This window comes from Oncorhynchus masou, chromosome 31 (genome assembly GCF_036934945.1).
Source record: "Oncorhynchus masou masou isolate Uvic2021 chromosome 31, UVic_Omas_1.1, whole genome shotgun sequence".
NCBI lineage: Eukaryota > Metazoa > Chordata > Actinopteri > Salmoniformes > Salmonidae > Oncorhynchus > Oncorhynchus masou.
Window position 1 is genome coordinate 86,465,511 of NC_088242.1, and position 25,222 is coordinate 86,490,732.

Here is a 25,222-nt window from a genome sequence, read left to right on the forward strand (position 1 = left end):
CACTCTCGCTCTCTCCCGCCCTCTCCCCTCTCTTGCACTCCTCTCTTCCTCTCCCCCTCTCGATCTCTCTCCCCTTCTCCCACTCACTCTTTCCCCTCTCTTTCTCTCCCCCTCACCTACTCTCTCTCCCCTTTTTCTCTCTCCCCCTTTCTCTTTCTGTCCTTCTCACCCTCTCTCCTCTCGCTTTTCTCTCCCCTTCTCCCACTCGCTCTCCCTCTTTCTCCTCCTCTTTCTTTCCATCTCCACCCTCTCTCTTTCCCTCTCCCCAATATCATATTTCACTAGCCCTCTCTCTCTCCCCTCTCTTCTGCTCTCCCCTCACTCTCTCCCCCTCACTTTCTCCCTCTTTCTCTCTTTCCCCTCTCTCTTTCTCTCTCCCCCTCTCACTTTTTCTCTCCCACCTCGCCTATTCTCTCTCCCCTCTTTCTCTGTCCTTCTTCTCCCCTCTCTCTCTTTCTCCCCTCTCTAATTTCTCCCCCTCTTTCTTCCCCTCCTGTCTCCTCTATTTCCTATTTCACATGCCTTCTTTCTTGCCTTCTCTCCCCTCTATCCCGCTCTCTATCGTCTCTCTCTCCTCCCCCCTTTCTCCCCTCTCTCTCCTGCTCCCTCTTTCTCTCCCTCCCCCTCTCCCTCGCCCCCTCTCCCTCCATTCTCTCTCCCCTTCTCCCGACCGCTCTCCCCCTTTCTCTCTTTCCCCTCTTTCTCTGTCCCTCTTCCACCCTCTCTCTGTCCCTCTCCCCCTCTCTTGCTTTTCTCTCTCCTCTCGCCCTCAATCCTCTCGCTTTGCTCTCTCCCCTTCTCCCCCTTGCTCTCATTCACCTCTTTCTTTCCACCCTCTTTCTCTCCCCCTCTTTCTCCCTCTCGCTCGCTCTCACTTTCTCTCACCCACTCCCTCCCCCTTGCCTCTCTCGCACGAGCTCTCTCTCTCTCTAGCTCTCTTGCCCCTCTTTCTCACCCCTCCTTCGCTCTTTCCCTCACCCCCTCTCTCTCCTCTCCCCCGCTTTTCTTCACCCTCTCTCTCCTCTCCCCCTCTTTTCTTCACCCCCTCTCTCTCCTTTCCCCCTCTATTTCTCACCCTGTCGCTCTCTCCTTTCCCCCTCTATTTCTCACCCTGTCGCTCTCTCCTTTCCCCCTCTATTTCTCACCCTGTCGCTCTCTCCTTTCCCCCTCTATTTCTCACCCTGTCGCTCTCTCCTTTTCCCCTCTTTTTCTCATCACGTCGCTCTCTCCTTTTCCCCTCTTTTTCTCACCCCGTCGCTCTCTCCTTTCCCCCTCTTTTTCTCACCCCGTCGCTCTCTCCTTTCCCCCCTCTTTTTCTCACTTCTCCTCTCTCTCTCGCCCCCCTCTTTCTCTCACCCCATCTTTCTCTTTCTCTCTCGCTCACAGCTGCCCCAATTGAGATTTCCCATGATGGAAATGCATTATTCAATTCCCTTGTTGGCTGAAAGACAAACAAAAATTGGGACATAAAGCTGTGACCCTTCCAAACATGAAAGTAGAACCGCAGTTTAAAAAATACTTGAGTTGGATCTGTGATTTCATGCTCAATAAGCATGGCAATTTAGCGCACCACATCAAATGTTAAAGCTTGTACAGCAGAAGGCTGAGCCTGTCCAGTGACTTCTGGTAATACAATATTCATTCTCTCGTAGCTTGTAGATTAATCTTCTTTCCTGCTGAACATGATGACAAGGTAAATAATGATCCAGCAGAAATATTGACTGCTGAATCTCACATAAGACAGGACAAGGAGACCCTCCGGAAATTTAGTTTAGAAAGTAGTTTTGTTTCCTGTCTCATTGTATCATGCAGGTTTTTTCACTTTTTACCTTTTAATAAAGTGTGTGTTAAAGGATTTTAATATAATTAAGTCTGTCAGAGAAAATGTGGTTCTGGCTACGGTCAAGAGAATTGCATCAACCATGTCACAATTCCTTATGATGGATATAGACTCCGGCCATTTAACCTCACTCCCTCTCGCTCAATCTTATGTTCAATCAAAATAAATTATTCAACAAACGAAATAGACTACCAAGAGGATATCCAAGCTTTCTTTTGGCCTAGTCATGATTGCACTATGTAAAAATCGCCCCGCCATTTCCTGGTTGCTAAAATTCTAATATTTCACCTAATTTCAGTTTAAGACAACAAGCAAGTATAGTGTAGACAATCATTGTAGCATTTAAACTGCTGTGAAAAATATTTTCCATAAATATTGTATTTTCAGCTGTTTGAAGCTGCTGTACAAAACCTAAAATAAAAGATGCAAAAACTAAACTTAAGCACGGGAAGCATAGAAATAGTGCACATTGAACAGATCTACCACTTCTTAGACCTACTTTCAATGTGAATGACTGATCTATAACTAAAATGTATATGTGAATTTGGATGGTTCTACCCAAACAGTTACATATTGCAGCTTTAATGTTGTATCCCTTGCCCTTGACTTTACAGGTCAGTACCTTTATTAATTATGCTCAGTGATGTATTTTTGCTACACTATGCAAATGAGGACACTGATTTTGATTACATTGACTTTTTGTCAATATTGCTGTCTATCAGTGACTCGATGCCTCTTCAATCATTAATAGAAGCAAAGTCTTATGTACTCCAAGTGGTTTGTCAATCAGCAAATTGGTAATGCAGCCTCTGAGATTGACCTTTTGAGGTTAGCCAATGGAATTACATTTCAGGACCCCAGGAGAGATGTCTGAATGCAGCTCCTCAAAGTGACAGGCCAAAGACGAGGGTAGCGGGCTGAGTCAAACAAACGCATTTAGCTGAATAGTTATGGGTCTCCGCTTTCAGAGTGAAATGCAAGGCGGAGTTGCAGAGTGTAGATAGCTGTGCACTTCCTAAGCAAAATTCTCCTTTGAGAGGGGATTTGGTATGCCAAGCGTTTTAACGGTTAAAGGGTGCTCGCTCTGTGCCAACGTCAGGAGAGCGATAAATCAACACCCACCATGTTCTTTCCGTTTTAACCTCCCTCCCCTGGCGTGAAATGGCTCTGGCAGCAATCTGGGTGCGCTGATGAGGAATTACAGCTCCCGTCCCTCCCTTAGTCAATTTAGATGCTGATGTAAAGATTTAAAGTGGGAGCAAAGATGAATTCTTTGACAAACTGGTGACTATTTTCACCTTTCGTCTTCCTGTATCCACCCTGATAAGCTGAGACGACAGAGAGGTTGCCAAGGCCTGCTTTCACTACTGTAAGCAAAGCATGTCACATTTTATGGTGGAGGAAAATGTACGTGTTATAATAAATAAGTACTGCTATGAATGACAGCCTACTGTAAGTTTTCAGTGTTATGACAATGTGGTAGGGTTGTGAACATTAAAATGAAATTGGGATAATTAATGTTAAGAAAAAATTCCCCCCACAAAATGAAAATCACATTGCAGTCATCACAAGTCATATTATTTGTCATATTATAGCCTAACTAGACTATAGCCTATAAAGGCCTGGGCAAAGTTATGTCATTTAAATTAAACCAGAGATGAGAAGGCCAACTTTAGGCTATTGAATTTGCAAGACAAGATATTGCGAGATACAGATTATCAAGACCGATCCACACGTTTTTTCTGTGTGCTGGCTCGCCTGCTCTTTCTGTTAGCTAATGATGTGGGTGTCTTCGTGTTCTTCTTCCCACCATCGACTGGAGTGTGGACCTCAGTTCATCGTTCAATCACCCACGTGGGTATATGCTCCTAAAAACCAATGAGGAGATGGGAGAGGCAGGATTTGCAGCCCGTCAAGTGTCAAAAATAGGACCAAGTTCTACTTTGCGAGTAGGTTGGATGAAACGATTGAATAACATGTATGTGTGTTTAATATGTAACTAAAGTGGTGTTGTCAGCATGTAAAGCTCTAACTGCTAGGCTACCTGCTGCCCCTAGCCTCCTAGCTGTTTCATTGATGATGGGCCCTGCTTTACTGGTTGAGACATCGCACGCTGAGACATTGTTAGATATTCCATTGCGAAATACAGCTTTGATTACCAATAGATATGCCAAGTGCACGGTTGTAATTCTGTCTGCCTGGTGGCCGACTTCCCTACACTATGCCCCTCCCCTCTCTCTGTCCCCCAATTGATCACAATGGGACGTGAGTATTTGTGTTCTACGAAGTATGGCAACTAATCATTTTCCTCCGTTCCAAAAATACTGAATCTTAGGAGTCGATTTCTAGCAGAATCGAATCTTGACACTCAGGAATTGGAGTCGACACCGGCAGTCGAAGAATACATTATTTAGCAGTCTACTCTCTACCACTATGTCGTCATCTTCAGCAGTTGGAAAATGGCAGAGAAAGGCAAGCGACAGCATCAAAGTCCTGTACTTTGAGAAGGTATTGAAATGCAAACTTTGTGAGGTGGAATTCCGGTATAGTATGTGGAACAGGTGTAATGTGGAACAGGTGTAATGCTTAACGATCTGAGAGGAACGCACCTTGGGACCCAAAGCATTGATGGCAGCAGCACAGTCGCAAAAATGGCTGTTGAATGGGAAAGCATTGGGCATACTGGAATTTACACCAGCCAAGCCCTGTAGCACAATATAGATCTGTGCCAATGTCTGACTCACATTGTCATAAGCGTGTGTGTGTGCTCGCACATTACTGCAGTTAAACGGGACTGTGGGAGGGAGCGCACCCACCTTGTAACCCCCCCCCCCCCCCCCAGACTCTGGAGATTTATTGTCACACACATGGAATTCCCTAAGCTGTTTTTTTAGGCCTCCTCCTACTGTTCCTCAGCTAACTGATCATGATTGTGACTGATGAATATTGGTCATGAGATATGTTGGGAGTTAGCACACAGGAAACAGCAGAAGAGCTGAGGGGAAATAAATGCATCTTCTCTGAGGAGACTCTGTGATCTGAAATATCCGTCTGGCCCAAAACCATGGCGGCATATTAAGCATCAGTACAGGAGGAGTAGCTTGGTCGACGCCTCCGAGTCGGACGAGGCATCAGTGGGGAGTTTAATTCATGTAAAAGGTGAGTGTTAGAGCCGATTTGGACATATTTGTGTAAAAGACTGAACATATGGAGCTCCATGTATATTTGTGTAAATATATTAAATATTAATGTAAATTATGAAATATTAGGTACGTACCATTATGATTTATATTTACCTGATTTGAGATATATTCATTTGTTGTTTGTGTAACTCAGTTTTTGTCCCCCCCTCTTGCCTATTCATTGTATTGTGGTAAGTGTGTTAGGATAAAGGCAGGAAGTTGGGCCTTCGGGGGGAAGTCCTTGCTAGATGCGGGAGCGGTATAGTTTTTTGACCATACAGACATACAGACATAATATGTATTTTCCATATCAAGTATTCTATGCTTTAAGTTGATTGGAGAATAATTTATTTGTTAGATATAAGAAGAATAAACATTTTTGTTGCACCATATCCCTGGATGTCATTGAATGTTTGGCCGTTTGGAAACCTTGAGTGTGGACTGTATGCGTACCAAACAACCCCGCTTCAGGCTTGGGCAGTGGCTATGGTAAAGACGAAAGGAAGCCACTACAGTGAGGACGACCCCGGCCTGATCCACTACTGACAGTCTGAGTTGGATGCTCCTAGCAGTCGCTGAATACAATCAACCGAGCAGGTTGACGTTTGTTGCCATGAGTCTTGTCCTGGAGGCAGAACGGAGCGATTTCCCCTTAGATAGTCCAACTGCGAAGTAAAAATTGTCTATTGAAAAAATGACGACAAAAATGTGCTTTTTGGGCCTTAATTTAAGGTTTAGGGTTAGGCATTAGGGTTAGCAGTATGGTTAGGTTTAAAATCAAAATGGTAAATGTTATGACTTTGTGGCTGTGCCAAATAGTGACCACTGCATAGCTGCCGCCAGAACAAGATTCATGAGGAAAAAACACTGACCTGCATCAACCGGCTATACTCTTTCTTTTCCGCTGTTCCTCGATGTGACTTTGATAAATGCCTGGTACAGACAGCCATCTGTCTCGTTGTCTCCTGGTCCATTTCCTCTGTGTCACACCTGATGTTACATGTACTTATTTTTTAATTGGTATAGATTCCCTCTAGTACTGATGCTGAGTTAGTGCCCTACCTTGTGTCTGATATGTAGATAAAGTGTGATTACCACAGAGATAAAACAATAGTGACTTATCTCTACAATGATTACTGTTTTGTTATCATATCAATATTGTGTAACAGCTCTAATTAAATAATGTCTCAAAATGCCATATTTTCATCCAATTCAGTTGAATTTGAACACATTTATGTAAGTGTTTGGACCTCAACTATCTGTTTGCTTCTCCACAAACACTCATAATTACCATTTCAACCAGAATGAGCCGGTCAGGGTTGTTAGAAATTGTAGCATTGTTTTGACAGGCCTGAAGAACTTGAGATTCAGAAACTACACTTATGAAAGGGCTTAAGGAATAGCATAAATCCTGGAGCGCTTTCCATTCGGTGTTTTATCTGCCCTCCAAAGATTAGAATTCTGAGCGTCGGCTTGTGTACAGTACACGCTCCCTCAACAAAATCTCCATATTCTACTCAGAAATAATTTATCATCTCTACTGGTGTTTATTTTTCAGTCTATGATGCTAATTATACGGGATCCAATTAATTAGTCCGCATGGGCACACTGAGGGAACCTTTAGTTTTTATTGAGTTAGGCTGTTTGGCCATAAATGCTTTGTCTACTTGACTGCGATAACTTAACAGTGAAGCTCAGCCAACTACGCCAACACATGGTAGGCAATTTGTTCCAATAGATCTTTTTTTGGCCGCGTGTTTAGGGACTTAAGAGACAGGAAGTGAATTAACATTTCAATATGCACTGACGTTTCATGCAACATGCTGTGTTCATACATCCCAGTTGAATGATTCCATTAGTTTATTTTCTATATCTGACTCTCTCATTCCTTCTCTTTCTCCCCCTCTAACCTCGGGGAATAAAATTATGATATGATGGAGGAAGGATTTAATGCTGCCAAAAAGTTTTCATAAAGTTAGAATGGCTGACAATGTTCCAGCCGTTTTCATTCAAGCATGATTACTCCTGGGCTACAACACCCCAGGACTTGTTCACGTTCAACCATCGCCTAGGTTTCATCTTGACAGACCTTTTAGATAAGTCTTCTCTTACCCTAAACCGGAGGAACAAAATAGACGTGTGTTTACAGCGTAGAGAGTACTCCACTGTGATATACAGAGCTGACTAATGTCAACCAAATAGTGAGGAAAGGGGATGCTCAAAATGGATGTTAATGACTAAATGAAAACCGGCGTAGGTGAAATAATTCATCTCGGCAACCCAGAACCAAGGGGACCAGTCAAGTAGATTGCACATCTATAGCTATGAGTGATATAGCCTACCGCACTACTCACTGTAGTGTGTGTATATACCGAAACTCAGAGCAAACTAAGTTTGCTCAGAGTTGTTTTTCCTTTTCAACCTGGGATTTTAAAGTTCTCCTTAATATCAAATTCACTTGTATTTTACACTATTATAAAACATTTGTTAAGGTTACAACAAGAGAGCAAGTCTGCCATATCATTTTTCCTAGATTAGTATACCTAAAACCAATGTGTGCATGATGCTTCTGCATTTTAGGAGAGCACAATCATTTTAGGGAGGTTACTTGGTGTTCTATGATAATAATGAATGATTGACTGTCGTAAATAAACCCAGTCTAGGTATATCATGCATCCGGTGTACTGCATCTCTGATCCCTTTTGGTCTTGTGAAAAAGCCATCACCATGTAGCTAAGACCATCAGTTGGAATAAGTCTGTCAGACCCTCCATCAGATTTTGATTCCCTCCATTAGTTTCTTGTGTAATAGAGTTAGATTCGGGGCATGTAGAAGATGCCTTGTTGCCCCCTGCTGGAACCCCCACCCCCCCTTTCAGCCGCCAATACCCTGGGAAATATGTTTTTATCCTGGCGGACAGATGGGCAATTCGGATGATTTGAAGGCCGCTTGTGGAAGACTGACAGTAATGGGTAAATAAAAGATTGTCCGTCGAGTTGAAGAGCACTAAAGCTCATGTAAGTGTTGGCATCATAAAAAAAGATTGAAAAGCAGTAGGCTTAGTCAGAACGTTATTCTTTCCGTTTTAAAAAGCAGTGCTCTTTGTTGCCCATGAATTAATAAGCAAGGAAGGCCGGTCAAAGGGTTGTAGGCCGAGTAGAGATTGCTAGTTCAAGTCCGTGTTCCCCTCTCTCCACTTGTCTTTCCTCTCTTCAGGCAGGAGAGTTGTGCAGGTCGGCGGAGTGCCGCTGAGGTTCCTTAGACAGACTTCAACTTTCATGTCATAGTTCATGATGTAGCTGGATTGCTGTTTGTATGGACGTAAAATAAAACTACAGCTCCAGCTTGCTTTCTAAAGTGTGTGACAGCACAAACCCATCAAAAGGAAGTACAGGATGTTGAATCTCTGTCACCCCAGTTTCTGTAACAAGATGGTTCTCAAGGTGATTCTCGACCGTGGTGCGTTTTTTGTCGTTGCGAAGACTGGGAGTGTTCTCTCCCATGTTTTCCAGGTATCTCCTCAATGACACTGTTCAACGTGTAAAACTCGGACTCCAATTATGTGTGAATGTGAACACGGTGGGGTGGAATGATGACGTACATAAAGACAACTTCTCCCCCACTTAGATGATTACTGGGGCCCTGAGTGTGTCATGTTCATAATCTCTCTTTCTTAACCACTCTCCCTCCTTTCTTCTGTTGTTTCTGTGCCCCTCTCGTGTTTCACTGTCTGTACAACTGGGTAACCTGTACGAGCATGAGGTGTGAAATGGAAATGTATTTTTTGCTTATCCCAACTCCCTGAGACACCCTTGAAGAGAGGGATCACGGCCAGGGATCAGCTATTATTGACAGCGACCCTGTAGCAATTAGGGTTAGGTGCCTTGCTTAAGTGTCTACGGATTTTTCATCTTGTGAGCTCGGGGATTCAAACTAGTGACCTTTTGTGATTAGTTTCCTTTTGGTTACAGGCCCAAAACTCTATACCCTAGGCTACCTTTCTCCCTCACTCCTTCTCTCCCTCCCCACCTCCCTCTTTCCTCCTCTCTCTCCCCTCCATCTTTCTAACTACTCTTACTTCTCTTACAGGTCCGGTCACCAATGCCCTCATCATTGCTGCCCCTGCCAACATGTTCCTTCCTGACCGCCGCCCGGGCATCCCCCTGCCCCGCTTCAGCCCCGCTTCTAGTGCAGGCTAAGGGCCCTGAGACTGGAGGAGTGTGCCTGTGTCTGGCCCCCCCCACACAGGTTAGTCACAGCCCCGTAGGTACCCATGTACACCATCCAGGTTAGTCACAGCCCCGTAGGTACCCATGTACACCACCCAGGTTAGTCACAGCCCCGTAGGTACCCATGTACACAACCCAGGTTAGTCACAGCCCCGTAGGTACCCATGGTCACCACCCAGATTAGTCACAGCCCCGTAGGTACCCATGTACACCACCCAGGTTAGTAACAGCCCCGTAGGTACCCATGGTCACCACCCAGATCAGTCACAGCCCCGTAGGTACCCATGTACAACACCCAAGGCTCGTCCTTGACTCAGGTTTGCTAAGTAGCATCATGATAGGCTTTTGCTCTGTTAACAACTAAGATGGCATTGAAAGGTACAGTAATGAGAAGGTGAGGTATCTAATCTGTTGTTGGTTGGTTGTTATTAATAAGCAGCTGTCCCATCACTGATATCACATGATGATGATAAGCAGTTTATTTACATACCTGGTGTCAATCAATCCATGCCTTAAGGGGATTAGAATTGTAAGCATATGTATAGTAAGAATCTGTATATGCTTACTGTAGGTAACTTTCCTTCTCCCCGTAACCACCCACTCTAAATGAACGGCTGCAGTATGGTGACGAGACAGCTGTTTGTGCCGCACGTAATCCTAGCAGTGTCAAAATCAATTACACAGGGCTAAATGAAATGGTAATGGAGCGGTCTCTGAGTTACCTACCACCTGCTCACTCAGTTTCTACCCTTCGCGTACCACTGTGCTGGCATAGTTTTTTTCCCTCCTATCGCTCTCCCCTTCCCTCGCTTTCTCTCTCTGAGGTCGCTTATTTCCATAATGGCTAATCTTGGAGCTGCTGGGAATATAACTGTCGCTGTCGAGAAATGAGCTTTTCCCCTGTGCTCCAAAAGCCAAAGAAACACAGAGAATGATTACAAAACATATATTAATACTAATAGGCATGGGGCATGGCCAACATCACAAAAATACTCTTTCTGATCAGGCGCTGTGCTGTGTGCAAATGACTCAGAGAAGGAAAACTTTTTAGTTGTCTTTGTTATTTTCTTTCTTCTGGAATATGCATGCATGGGTCTGTGTGAGTGCCGATGTGCTGCTATACTGCAGAGAGTGGAGAAGTCATTCCACTGGCACACACTGTGTTTGGCGGCGGTGGCTTGCCCTCAGATGAACCAGGGCCGGTTTGGCCCAGGGAAGAGAGAAAGAAAGCCCATTAGCGAGTTGGCTGTCTGGGGTGAAGGGTCAGGGGGAGGCAGGGGAGATGGAGAGCCCTAGGGGCTGGGGTGGTTCCCTTGGGCTCCACTGGTAGGGTTGGGGTATCTCCATGTAAGGATAATTGGACAGTTCCTCTGGACTAGGGGCACAGTACTTGGTTCAAGGGAATATTAAGCAAATGGATAGATAACGCAAATAGCGATAGGAAGGGTTTTCTTTCTCTCATTGAGGAGAAGCTGAGGGAAGGTGTCGTGGGGGGGGGGCAGCAGTGTTTTGTCAGCGAGCATGGGATTGACCTGCGAGTCCTCACACATTGACTGACTTCAGCCTCATTCTGTGCACACAGTGTTGAGTATCCGGGATATTTTTTTCCCCTCCCAAACGGTTAGTTTTGAAACAGAAAAGCCAAAAACAACATACTTGTCTTGTTAGACAATATAAACAAAAAGTTAAGTATTTTTGCAGACTGCCAGACAGAAGCTGAAAAGTAACAGTGGACAGGATATCAGTGATAATTAGAAACATTTGAGCTACTTTGGCCTGCATTCAGCATCGACGTTCCAGATATTCTTTCGAAATTTAACAAACCAGGATATAATCTACGAGTTTGATGCTGGGTAAGACTGTGTCCCAGTTCAAAATTGAGGTCTACCATGTGAAGCAGAGGGGTGTCCTGTCTTTGGCTATGCCGGATTAAGTGATATGACATGCTATACTATAAAATAATTTCTCCGTAATTAATATTACCTGATTGAGCTAGTCATGTAAATGTAATTAACTAGAGAGTCGGGCAACACAAAATAATATTTATAGAGCTGTTATCTTCCGAAAAAACTGTTAAAGACCTAGTAATATTTTACATCAATAGCAGTCAATATTAATCTTCATCTTAATTCAGTCTCATCAGAAAGTTATAAATTCTTGGTTATCTGCACGAACCCTGGCTAACAAGTTGACCCAGCAATACAAAATTGGGTTTAATTATTTATTTACTAAATACCTAACTAATCACACACAATTACACATAATTAAATCATAACTTGATTACAAATTACGTCATAAAGGGAAACGTCCCTAGCGGGTGGAACAGATATGACAGCTGGTTACACAAAAGAAAAGGGTCTGGGTTTGAGTGAAAGATCGGGAAGACTGAGGAACAAAGGGCGAAGCTGTGCTATCGTAAATACAGTATCTTATGCATCCTAAATTACCGCCCATTTGGAAAAGGAATATGCAATAAATATTTACTCTGAGCTGCACTTCGGTAGGTTGGTGGTAGATGGAAGGCTGTGTTGCCCAACCGAATTCCTTTGTCCCTTGAAGAATGTCTCTGCTGGTAAATTGAATATGTTGTAGTAACGTCGTTGTGTGGTAGATGGGATACTCTGTCTGTTCCTTCCTAACCCTCGTTTGCAGCGACTGTTGCTAACTCAACGGTTAGGAGGTATCCCTTCTGTAGTGAATAAGAGTTCAACGTTCATACCATTCGCAACCAAAGCTCACGCTGATGTTGGCTTTGTTCTGTAGTTATTATCTGAATTATTCTGACATTGGACCGTCGTCCTCGGAACAGGAGGTTACATTGTCGTCAAGGGCTTATATAGGAAGGGAGAGGAGGGCGTGTTTGAAAAGTTGTATAGCCCATGTCCCTTTACAGGGGCGGGCCACTGATTGAGCAGAGCCTTATCTTATGAAATCAAATCTCACATTTTAGAAGCTAAAATCACATTTCATTCCATCACGAATGATTTTTAAGCATTGAGACAATTGTGTTTGTGCCATTGAGGGTGTATGGGCAAGATTAAATATTTGTGCCTTTGAACGGGGTATGTTAGTAGGTGCCAGGCGCACCGGTTTGTGTCAAGAATTGCAACACTGTTGGGTTATTCACACTCAACAGTTTCCCGTGTGTATAAAGAATGGTCCACCACCCAAGGACATCTAGCCAACTTGACACAACTGTGGGAAGCATTGTGGTCGGCATGGGCCAACATCCCTGTGGAATGCTTTCAACACCTTGTAGAGTCCAGACAACTTAATATTAGTAAGGTGTTCCTAATGTTTGGGATATGCCCGAGGGACTCCCGAGTAGCGCAGCGTTCTAATGCACTGTATCTCAGTGCTAGAGGCATTGTCCGAGTTTGCTAATTGGCCCAGCATTGCCCGGGTTTGGCCTGTGTAGGCCGTCATTGTAAATAAGAATTTGTTCTTCAATGACTTGCCTAGTTAAAAAAGGTTAAATAAAAAAAAATACTCTGTATGTCAACTGCAGTCCTGCACCACAGTTAATTTGTCTGATTTGCTGCCGTGGCATTCAGCCCTGCCCTTGTAACATGGTCCAGCTCTTATGGCACGTCATGTGTTCTAGGACTTATACAGGACAAGTTACTCTACATTTCATAAAGGACTTTAGATAATAGCAGTTGGAGGACAGGGTATGTATGTCTGGTCTAAATTCATGCAACATCACTGTTTGGGTTATTGGAGTTCAATAGAAGGTCTTTTGGCCTGTGTAACACCCCCAGCACTTTTTAAAGACTAATGCAGAGAATATTTGGTGATATTTTCAATTATAGCTACCTCAGAAGACCTCCAATGGAGCCTGCACTCCCTCTAGTTTTGCCTTAGGATTTAGGACCCTCCCTAAAACACTTAATCGAGCAGGCCTTTCTAATCAACCTGGCCCAGGTATCCTGGAAGGATATTGATCTCATTCCGTCAGTAGAGGATGCCTGGTTATTCTTTAAAAGTGCTTTCCTCACCATCTTAAATAAGCATGCCCCATTCAAAAAATGTAGAACCAGGAACAGATATAGCCCTTGATTCACTCCAGAACTGACTGCCCTTGACCAGCACAAAAACATCCTGTGGGGTACTGCATTCTCATCGAATAGCCCCCGCGATATGCAGCTTTTCAGGGATGTTAGGAACAGGCAGTTAGGAAAGCAAAGGCTAGCTTTTTCAAACAGAAATTTGCATCCTGTAGCACAAACTTCAAAATGTTCTGGGACACTGAAATCCATTTAGAATAAGAGCACCTCCTCCCAGCTGCCCACAGCACTGACGCTAGGAAACACTGTCACCACCGATAAATCCACGATAATTGAGAATTTCAATAAGCATTTTTCTACGGCTGCCCATGCTTTCCACCTGGCGACACCTAGCCTGATCAACAGCCCTGCACCCCCCCACAGCAACTTGCCCAAGCCTCCCCCACTTCTCCTTCACCCAAAATCCAGATAGCTGATGTTCTGAAAGAGATGCAAAATCTGGACTCCTACAAATCAGCTGGGCGTGACAATCTGGACCCTCTATTTCTAAAATTATCAGCTGAAATAGTTGCAACCCCTATTACTAGCCTGTTCAACCTTTCTTTCATATTGTCTGAGATCCCCACAGATTGGAAAGCTGCCGCGGTCATCCCCCTCTTCAAAGGGGGAAACACTCTAGACCCAAACTGCTACAAACCTATATCGATCCTACCCTGTCTTTGTAAGGTCTTCGAAAGCCAAGTTAACAAACTGATCACCAACCATTTTGAATCCCACCGTACATTCTCCGCTATGCAATCTGGTTTCTGAGCTGGCCATGGGTGCACCTCAGCCACGCCCAAGGTCCTAAACGATATCATAACCGCCGTCGATAAGAGACATTACTGTGCAGCCATATTCATCGACCTGGCCAAGGCTTTCGACTCTGTCAATCACCACATTCTTATCGGCAGACTCAACATTCTTGGTTTCTCTAATGACTGTCTCGCCTGGTTGACCTACTACTTCTCAGACAGAATTCAGTGTGTCAAATCAGAGGGCCTGTTGTCCGGACAACACCATTCTGTATACTTCTGGCCCTTCTTTGGACACTGTGTTAACCAACCTGCAGACGAGCTTCAATGCCATACAACTCTCCTTCCGACTTTCTCCAACTCTCCTCCTAAATGCATGCTCTTCAACCGATCGCTGCCCCCACCTTTTCACCCGTCCAGCATCACTACTCTGGACGGTTCTGACTTAGAATATGTGGACAACTACAAATACCTAGGTGTCTGGCTAGACTGTAAACTCTCCTTCCAGTCTCACGGTAAGCATCTCCAATCCAAAAATAAATCTAGAATCGGCTTCCTATTTCTCAACAAAGCATCCTTCACTCATGCTGCCAAACATACCCTCGTAAAAATGACGACCCTACCGATCCTTGACTTCGGCAATGTCATTTACAAAATAGCCTTCAACACTCTACTCAGCAAAGTGGATGCAGTCTATCACAGGTGTCACCGGCCGGCTCATAGCCTGTGGCAAGAATGAGGGGACACGAACAACAGGTATAGGCCAATCAAAAAGGTTCTTTATTGTAAACCAAAACTATTAACTTTAAACAAAGAAAAGGGAATGCGGTGTGAAAGTATCATAATGTAAGGTGTATGTAAAGTGCATGGATGCGCGAATCTGTGTGTGTGTGAATGACTAAGTGAAAACTATGCAAAACTACAAAGGAACAAACAAAACAGGATCATACCTGGAGGAGCAGAGCGAGAGAGAGAGACTAGAGTGATTAGTGAAGCAGTTTATATACCCTGAACCCAGGTGACTCCAATCACTAACGACCCTCCTCTGCCTGAAGGAGGAACTGCCCCTGCACTGCAGAGGAGCCGTGACACAGGGCCATCCGTTCTGCCACCAAAGCCCCATACCCTACCCACCACTGCGACCTGTATGCTCTCGTTGGCTGGCCCTCGCTTCATATTCGTCGCCAAACCCACTTGCTCCAGGTCATCTACAAGTCTCTGCTAGGTAAAGCCCCGCCTTATCTCCGCTCACTGGTCACCATAGCAGCACCCACCCGTAGCACACTCTCCAGCAGGTATATGTCACTGGTCACCCCCAAAGCCAATTCCTCCTTTGGCCGCCTTTCCTTCCAGTTCTCTGCTGCCAATGACTGGAACTAACTGCAAAAATCACTGAAGCTGGAGACCCATATCTCTCTCACTAACTTTAAGCACCAGCTGTCCGAGCAGCTCACAGATCACCTGTACCTGCACATAGCCCATCTGTAAATAGCCCATCCAACTACCTCAACCCCATACTGTTATTTATTTTATTTATTTTGCTCCTTTGCACCCCAGTATCTCTACTTGCACACTCATGTTCTGCTCATCTATCACTCCAGTGTTTAATTGCTATATTGTAATTATTTTGCCACTATGGCCTATTTATTGCCTTATCTCCCTTATCTTACCTCATTTGTACACACTGTAAGTAGACTTTTTCTATTGTATTGTTGACTGTATGTTTGTTTATTCCGTGTGTAACTCTGTGTTGTTGTTTGTGTCACACTGCTTTGCTTTATCTTGGCCAGGTCGCAGTTGTAAATGAGAACTATTTCTCAACTAGCCTACCTGCCTCTTAGGGATAGGCGGGACGCAAATGTCTCAACTAGTCAATTGCCAAGGAAAATGCAGAGCGCCAGATACAAATAAAATACTATAAAATTCAAACTTTCATTAAATCACGCATGTAAGATACTCAATTAAAGCTACACTCGTTGTGAATCCAGCCAACAGTTCAGATTTGTAAAATTATTTTTAGCGAAAGCATAAGAAGCTATTATCTGATAGCCTGCACCATCTGCACCAGCAGTGAACAAAGGAGTTAGCATATTTCAAACCTGCAGGCGCTACACAAAACACTGAAATAAAATATAAAACATACATTGCCTTTGACGAGCTTCTTTTGTTGGCACTCCAATATGTCCCATAAACATCACAATTGGTCCTTTTTGTTCGATTTAATTCCGTCCATATATATCCAAAATGTCCATTTATAAAGCGCGTTTGATCCAGAAAAAAACAGCTTACAAAAAATGCAATGTCACTACAAAATATTTCAAAAGTTGTCTATGAACTTTGCCAAAATATTTCAAACTACTTTTGTAATACAACTTTAGGCATTTTTAAACGTTAATAATCAATAAAATTGTAGACGGGGCAATCTGTATTCAATACAGGAAAGAAAACAAACCAGCACTGCTTTTCACGTCTTGCGCAACTCACAAAAGTGTCCCCAGTTCCTAGTTGGCCTACTTCTTCATTGCACAAAGGAATAATCTCAACCAACTTCCAAAGACTGGTGACATCCACTGGAAGTGGTAGGAACTGAAAACCGGTTCCTATGAAATATCCCTTGGCAAAGACAACTCGGGGAACAGAGAGGGGAAAGAAGAAAAAAAAATCTGAACAGTTAGTCCTCGGGATTTTGCCTGCTACATAAGTTCTGTTATACTCACAGACATGATTCAAACAGTTTTAGAAACTCCCGAGTGTTTTCTATCCAAATCTATGAATAATATGCATATCTTATATTCTTGGCATGAGTAGCAGGAAGTTGAAATTGGTCACGCTATTTATCCAAATGTGAAAATTCTGCCCCCGAGCCACAAGAATTAAATAAAGGTGAAAAATATATATATATTTTTTAAATTATTTTATTAGGATCCCTGTTAGCTGTTGCAACGCTTGGAGACTACTGCTCTACACCACCGTGCATAACTCGTGGGCGTCCCACCTTCGCACCTGAACCCTTCCCTCCTCCGTTTCACTGTATTGTCCATCCGTATCAGCTTTATCAACCCGCGCTGTAAAATAAAGGAACACAGTTAGGTGAGGTGTCAGTGGGTGGGGCAGTAAATTGCAGAGGGATCTGCTCCGGCGCTCTCTGTAAATCAGGGGAGCCCGATCACGCCCCCTTCTATAGGATAGGCCAAATAATGGCTTCAATGCTAATCAGTGTATGGGGGAGAGACATGAGCAGGCCATGATCAACATTGACCCTGTAGAAATGGATACTTGAGGTGCATAAAAGCGTATACCCGTCTGGGGGTGTGCACATACTTCAATATCATGATATTGATAATCAATGATATTGATAATCAATATCAGACTATTTGTATTATGATGAGGATTAAATAGCAGGTGTAAGCAAGCAAACACATGGGCCCAGGGTTGCTTAGATTACTGTCAGAATCAATACTGATGCGCGCACACACACACACACACACACAGAGACTTGTCATTCAACCACTTCTGGACATGGCCTGTGCACCTTCTTTGACTGTATGTTTTCGCTCTACTTAGGCCCTAAATGAGACCTATTTGGAGAAAGCAGACAAACTCTACTCCCTAATGACTGCCGTAACAGACAAGGTAAGTGGGCAGGTGGATGCAGAACATACGCCATTAAACAATACAGTGCCCCTTAGATGTTATTTCCAAATGTTATCTGTGCATTGGTCAACATATTTAGGAGTTCCCTATTAAGATTAGTGAGCAGGTCAACATCAACGCAGGGGGTCATGTGACTTGCGATTATACAGCACGTCATGTTCTAAGGGTGTTAAAGATGTAATATAACTGCTGTGTAAATGTTCCGTATGCGTAGTCACTGTAGGTTAACGTTCTCAAATCTCAAAATTGTTTTGGTCACATACCCATATTTAGCAGATGTTATTGCGGGTGTAGTGAAATGCTTGTGTTCCTAGCTCCAACAGTGCAGTAGTATCTAACAATTAACAACAATACACAAATCTAAAAGAATGTAATGAAGAAATATATAAATATTAGGACAAGCAATGTCGGAGTGTCATTGACTAAATACGGTAGAATAGAAACTGCTTTTCTCATCTCATATGAGTATACTGTGTGTAAACATTATTAAAGTGACTAGCGTTCAATTATTAAAGTGGCCAGTGATTCCATGTCTATGTATATAGGGCAGCATCGAGTGCTGTAGGGGTCCTGGAGAGCATGCAAGTGTGCCATTGGTGATGCTTTGGGCAGACTCTACCACCCTCTGGAGAGCCCTGCAGTTGCAGGTGGTGCAGTTGCTGTACCAGGCAGTGATACAGCCCGACAGAATGCTCTCAATTGTGCATCTGTTATAGTTTCTTAGGGTCACCATTTTCACAGGCTCAGCTGAAGGCTCTTCATTTTGACCCTTGAACTCCTCACAGCATTGCTTGCACTACTCACCGACCGACTCACCGATTAGTCTATCGGTTAGACAGGGTTGCCAGTTAGAATCAGTTAGAATCCCAAGTCTGATGGGAAAAAAATCTGTCTGGAAGTGAGCTGGCAACCGTAGGGTTGCTGTTATCGAATTCTAAATGCCATTGTCTGCTGTTGTACCCTTGAGCAAGGCACTTAAACACCCACAACAACTGCTCCACCAGTGTGACAGCCCTCTGCTCCTACCTGTATGTGTCTTTCAGAAGGGTTGGGATAAAAAATAAGTCACATTTCAGTTAGACCTTGTGTACAATTGATGAATAAAGTAATCTTAAACTTATACAGTGACCCGATGCCAGTGCATATATACTTACACCACTGTGCGTCAACGTACTGACTACAAGAGAAGAGACCCCTTACCGGCTATTAGGGCCAGGACGATGCCAGTATTGTGATACTTGTTATCGTGGCAAGGAAACAAAACACAAAGCGGATTTAGCTTCTTTGTGAAAACAGCCCTAATGTTGGAAACAAACATCATTATGTTGTCATCCAGAGTCACATTTATTTATTTTCCCAGCTATAGAACACAATATTTTACATAAAGCAGGTTTTTACAGGACCAATGACTTTGATCTGCTTTGTGTTTATATTTTTGCTGTGGGAAAAAAATATTGCAATACTTGTATTGTCACTGCCCTACCGGCTATCGTGTCAGGACACGATATTGTAATATTGTCCTTTGCTATCTGAGGACTTGGTATATCCATCCTTCTCAGGGTAGCCTTGTGGTTGGAGCGTTGGACTAGTAACCGAAAGGTTGCAAGTTCAAATCCCCGAGTTGACAAGGTACAAATCTGTCGTTCTGCCCCTGAACAGGCAGTTAGCCCACTGTTCCTAGGCCGTCATTGAAAATAAGAATTTGTTCTTAACTGACTTGCCTAGTTAAATAAAGGTAAAAAAAAAAAAAATCCTTTCTTAGGAAATCATCCTCTCCTTAGATATCTGGAGATCAACAACTAAGTGCCGGAGTAGCACTTTTGAGTGGCAGATTGTGCTTTTAAAACCAGGGTCTGCTTTTCTGGGACTGTATCTTAGTACATCCTTGTCCTGGTGGCAACAGTGACAGCAGCAGCTCTCCCTGTCCAATCATGGGCACTATCCAGCTGCTCCCTTCTGGACCCCCTGCTCCACCTTGGGCTCTCTAGCATTCCTCTCACCCTCACCAGCACGGCCCTTCACTTCACGGGTCTGTGGCTGGTGATGGTGGATTGCTTGCCTGTTTCTCTTCTGGAATTGATTCTGACCCCATAAGCCTCCATACCAGATCCCACACTGGGAGGTCCAAAAAGCTTTTTTTTAGTTTTTTTTTTTAAACATGGATGACCCAAAATGTATAGGATTCAAAACTCCCCCCTCACTATTATGGCCATGTCATTTTTGCCAATGTTTGGAGAGCATTCTGGTGCAAAATGTTTTCCATGCATCACACAAATGGGTTTTACACTTTGGCAGTGGATAGGGAGATTCACCCCTAAACAATGTAACGTACTTTGGAACCTATTGAAAGGCGCTATATTACTGCAACCCATCAATATTACTCTTATTGAGTCTATTGTTGAATTGGCACAGCACATCTGTCATGAGATGTCTCTTGCTCACTCTTCACCAGCGCCCGGATGCAGTGTGCGGTCATGCGTGTGCATAATTGTGTGTGCCAGTTAGGAGTGTGTTGGTGTTTTTCGTGGAGGGATTTGTCAGCTAACTAGATGAGGTCACCACCAGAAGCACCTTATCCCTGGGCTCAGCAAGCCGCTTACGACTCCACTACTCGGCCTCCCCGAGTCCCAATTGCCCTTAAGTAGATTAGTCTCACTCCTTCCAAAAAGGGAGAGCAGCCCTCGCTCGCTCCCACAGGCAAGCCCAAAGCCCCCAGCCTGGCACGTCTTCACCAAATAAGGCATTCCAACAAATAAATACAATTAAGACAGGCGATAGAGTTCTCCTCTCCCCTCCGCTCTTTAATCTGGGAAGTTTATGTGCACCGCTGTCATCCAACGGCTGCCTGCACTGCGGAATCGGACACAATGGTAAATGTCAATATTTGCCTGGGTGAGATTAGGGAGGTTTTTCCAATGTGATTTCATATCCCTCAACCCAAGCCTTCCACTCACCGCCCTGGATTCGGACTCCCAACACCGGCAGTGGGCTTTCCGTCGGGAGCGGGTTTATTCTTTGCCAGATTGTACTCCCACTGGAAATGAATTCCCCCGCTCATTTGCACACAATCGAGCCTTTGACTCCAAACACAATACATAACCATAAATATTGGAGAGGTTTCATCCTTTTGTTGATTTGCAGACAGTTGGTCTATCAAAGAGTTGCTGTTTTAGAATCCACTGGGACTTGATACCTGAGGTGTTAGATTGAAATGTTCTGTGTCTTCAAATATGTAGTTGCTTAACCTCCATATGGATCTTTCCCTCTTTACGCTCTCCCTCTCTCCCTCCCCTCTTATTCTTCTTTCTCTCCGTCTTCTGTTAAACCCACAGTATGTGTTTGTCAATGGTGAGAACACCAAGGTGCGCGTGTTAGAGCTGGAGGAGGAAGTGAGGGCCCTGAAGAAGGTCAACAAGGACCTGTATGACTTCTCCACACAGCTCCTCACCAAGCCCAGCTAGAAAAGAGCCTGGCCATGGTTCCCCGTCCCACCAGCAGGGACTCTACTGGGGGGATGACACTGCAAGCCCCCTTCACCACAGACCGGTAGGCTAGGGAATGATGTTAGTATGTGTCATTCAGATAGTATGTTTTGTAAGGGAGAGCGTACATTCAACAGGACCTGGGGTGCAAAAGTTGTACCATGGACCATATTGCCTTTGTCATGACCCCTCACCATATTTTGGATAAAGGATTTCATTTAAATTGACATGAAGAAAACATGTTCACTTTTATAGTGCTACACATGTTCAGTGTTAGCCACAGGATAATCAAAGTTGTGTAGTGCAGCCAGACTCAGCAGCATAATTGATCTTAGCCCTATATTGACTTAATAGAAGCTCCAGTCCCTTGACAACCTCAATTTACAGCCCTGTTCCTTCACACTCATCACCACTGCCTTTAAAGCCCCAACATTCCATCAGCCAAAAACGGGTATAACAGGATCCAGTTATTGACCTCTGACTTTTTGTACTCTGTCATCCGGCTAACCCAGTAAGAATCCCAAGGTTAAGGTTTAGGGCTCTACAGTGCGACCATTTTACTGCGCCTAAATATTTTGCTGTGCGACCTGGAATTTGTATTTATGAGCACCAGTGTGCCCAGAAAAATTTAGGATTCTAGCTTTAATATCTGAAATGTTTTTGATTGTGCTCTTAAATTTCTTTGTGCGCCTACATTTTTCTACTACAGCTAATAGATTGGATGGATTTGTGTGACAATTACCTGTTGTGCCCCCAGGTGTTTAGCATCGATGAGAATGTTCATTTCTGTCACAAAATGGGTACAGTATGATCGCCATGGTTGGTAGGTACCCTTCACGCTATCTCTCAAGCAGAGCTTTAAACCTCTCATTAAAATAGAAAGAAAATGGTGGTGTTAAATAGAGAACAGTGGAGTGTTTGATTTACCCTGTGGAACTAGCCAGATGTCTGTGAGTTTTGTTTTTCAGCTTACACTACCTGTAGAAAACATGGAATTGGTTGTGTAGAGCTGCTGGGCAGTGTACAACTGCAGAATGGTTTTCTTTTCAGAATCCTTCAAAAAGAAATGCACAATTAACCGCTGTCAAAAAGGGAAGAGTTTGAGCTCTGAAATCGCCCTTCCTCTCATCACTGCTAATTCTCCACTGTGGGCACTACGTTAGAGGCAGCCACATAGAAACAGCTGTTGATTTTATCCTCTTTTTCTCAGTTGCCCTGCTTTGATGAGATCAAAAAAATAAAAATAAAATTTCAAAAAGGGTCCTGTATTTGTGTGTGCCTCTTTGGTAGAGAGGGAACTGCTAAGAACAGCAGCCCTCCTGTGTAGAGAAAGCCATGGCTTTAGAACTTCAGCCCCTGTTCACCAAGGAGAGAGATGACTTACACACACCCCAACGTTGACTCCAATTAACTCAGGTCAGTGAGATGGAGCTATTGAGGACCTTGATCACAGATTAATCGGAGAGTCCAAGGGTTGACAGTGAAGAGTGTTCAGTGGGGGGGATTACGTGTTCCAGTAATGAAGACAACAATACCAACTGGATTTGTACTTTTTTGTTGTTGTGTATTCTCCACAATAAGTGTTTTTGTATCTTTCTGAGAACATGGGAAATAAAAACATAAACTCAATCTGCGCATTGTTGCTTCTTGGCCCACTTTTTGCAATTGATCCGCTGTTAAAGATTAGAAAAGTGTACTTCCTGGATGCTTAATACAATGATGCAAGTATTGAAATAGTATTGAGCTAGAATGAAAGCATTGTATATTCTTTATTTTCATCGAAATGTAATATATTTACATTTTTGTCCACATGCATAGGAAATCTTATGTGAAATTGTCTGAGGGCTGAAACTTATCTGAAACTTCTGAGGGCTGAGATCCCGATATGACAACAGCCAGTGAAAGTGCAGGGCGCCAAATTCAAAACATCAGAAATCCCATAATGAAAATTCCTCAAAATAGAAGTATTTCACACTTTTAAAGATACACGTGTTATTAATCCCACCACAGTGTCCGATTTCAAATAGGCTTTACGGCAAAAGCACCACAAACGATTATGTTAGGTCAGAGCCAAGTCACAGAAAAACACAGCCATTTTTCCAGCCAAAGAGAGGAGTCACAAAAATCAGAAATAGAGAACATTCATCACTAACCTTTGATGATCTTCATCAGATGACGCTCATAGGACTTCATGTTACACAATACATGTATGTTTTGTTCGATTAAGTGAATATTTATATATAAAAATCTTAGTATACATTGGCGCGTTATGTGCGTCAGTAGTTCCAAAAACATCTGGTGATTTTGCAGAGAGCAACATCAATATCCAGAAATAGTCATAATAAACATTGATAAAAGATTATTGTGTTATTCACAGAATTAAAGGTAGACTTCTCCTTAATGTAACCGCTGTGTCAGATTTCCCAAAAACTTTACGGAAAAAGCACACCATGCAATAATCTGAGTACGGCACTCAGAGACCAAACCATGTTGTGGAGTCAACATTAGTCAGAAATAGCATTATAAATATTCACTTACCTTTGATGATCTTTATCAGAATGCAGTCCCAGGAATCCCAGTTCCACAATAAATGTTTGATTTGTTCCATAAAGTTCATAATTTATGTCCAAATTCCTCCTTGTTGTTAGCGCGTTCAGCCCAGTAATCCATCTTCATGAGGCGCGAGCACTAGGTCCAGCCGAAAACTCCAAAAGTTCCGTTACAGTCCGTAGAAACATGTCAAACGATGTATAGAATCAATCTTTAGGATGTTTTAAACATAAATCTTCAATAATGTTCCAACCGGAGAATTCCTTTGTCTTCAGAAATGCAATGGAACGTGAGCTAACTCTCACGTGAACGAGCGTCATGAGCTTGCGGCATTCTGCCAGACCTCTGACTCAAAGAGCCCTTATGAGCCTATCCTTTACAGTAGAAGCCTCAAACAACGTTCTAAAGACTGACATCTAGTGGAAGCCTTAGGAAGTGCAACATGACCAATATCCCACTGTATCTTCAATAGGGAATGAGTTGAAAAACGACCAACCTCAGATTTCCCACTTCCTGGTTGGATTTTTGCTCAGGTGTTTGCCTGCCATATGAGTTCTGGTATACTCACAGACATCATTCAAACAGTTTTAGAAACTTCAGAGTGTTTTCTATCCAAATATAATAATAATATGCATATATTAGCAAAAGGTTAGGAGTACGTACATAACACTCAGTGGAACATGGACCCTTAACACACCCGTGAAGAAAGCCAGTGAGACCGCAAAACGAATGACCTCAAGATTAGAGATGAGACTGTTTCTTATATATGTGCATGTCCTTTGTGGCTCAATTGGTAGAGCATGGTGCTTGTAATGCCAAGGGTTGTCTGGTCGATTCCTGCTGGGGCCATCCATATGTTAAAATGTATGCATGCATGACTAAGTCACTTTGGGTAAAAGTCTCAGCTAAATGGCATATATTATTAATTCACAGATCAAACCACTTGAGGCAAGTCTGGACAATTGTTGAAAATGTGCAACATGCAGGGTGACTTCCCCCACTGAGTGTGGAGATGAGCATTGTGTGTGAGCTGCCATTTCTGTGTGATTTATGTGTGACACTTCCATTTGAATCAAAGGGGGGCTTTGGGGATGTGAAATGAGGCTGATTGCTGTGACCTCCCAGCTGGATGCTGCTTATGCTTGTGCATGTGATAATCACAGTGGTTCGTGCTACACTGGAATTTGATGAGCTAGCTTCCTTTGCCTGGTACTTTTCTGATTTCATTAGAATGGCCCACTCTGCCACGACTATCTCCAATTATTTGTTGTTTTTTTTCCTTGGATTTTGACCGGTATCACTTTTCCCATAACTGTTAATTTGGGGAGATTCCAATTCTGCAGACACACAACAATAAATAAGCCAGGCATAAGATCAAACCTTTTCATTAGTGCAGTGGTGTATGGAACCAGCTGCGTTCATGTTGCACATGGGACAGGAATTCCAATCTATCTGCTGTAAATGTCCCCACCTGCGAATGTCTA

At 43.4% G+C, this 25,222-nt stretch overlaps 1 pseudogene; it reads left to right on the top strand.

The window, feature by feature from the left end:
- Nucleotides 1-22,817, top strand: part of LOC135524669 (WD repeat-containing protein 18-like) — a 74,738-nt pseudogene extending 51,921 nt beyond the window's left edge.
- Nucleotides 22,818-25,222: the final 2,405 nt, after the last annotated feature.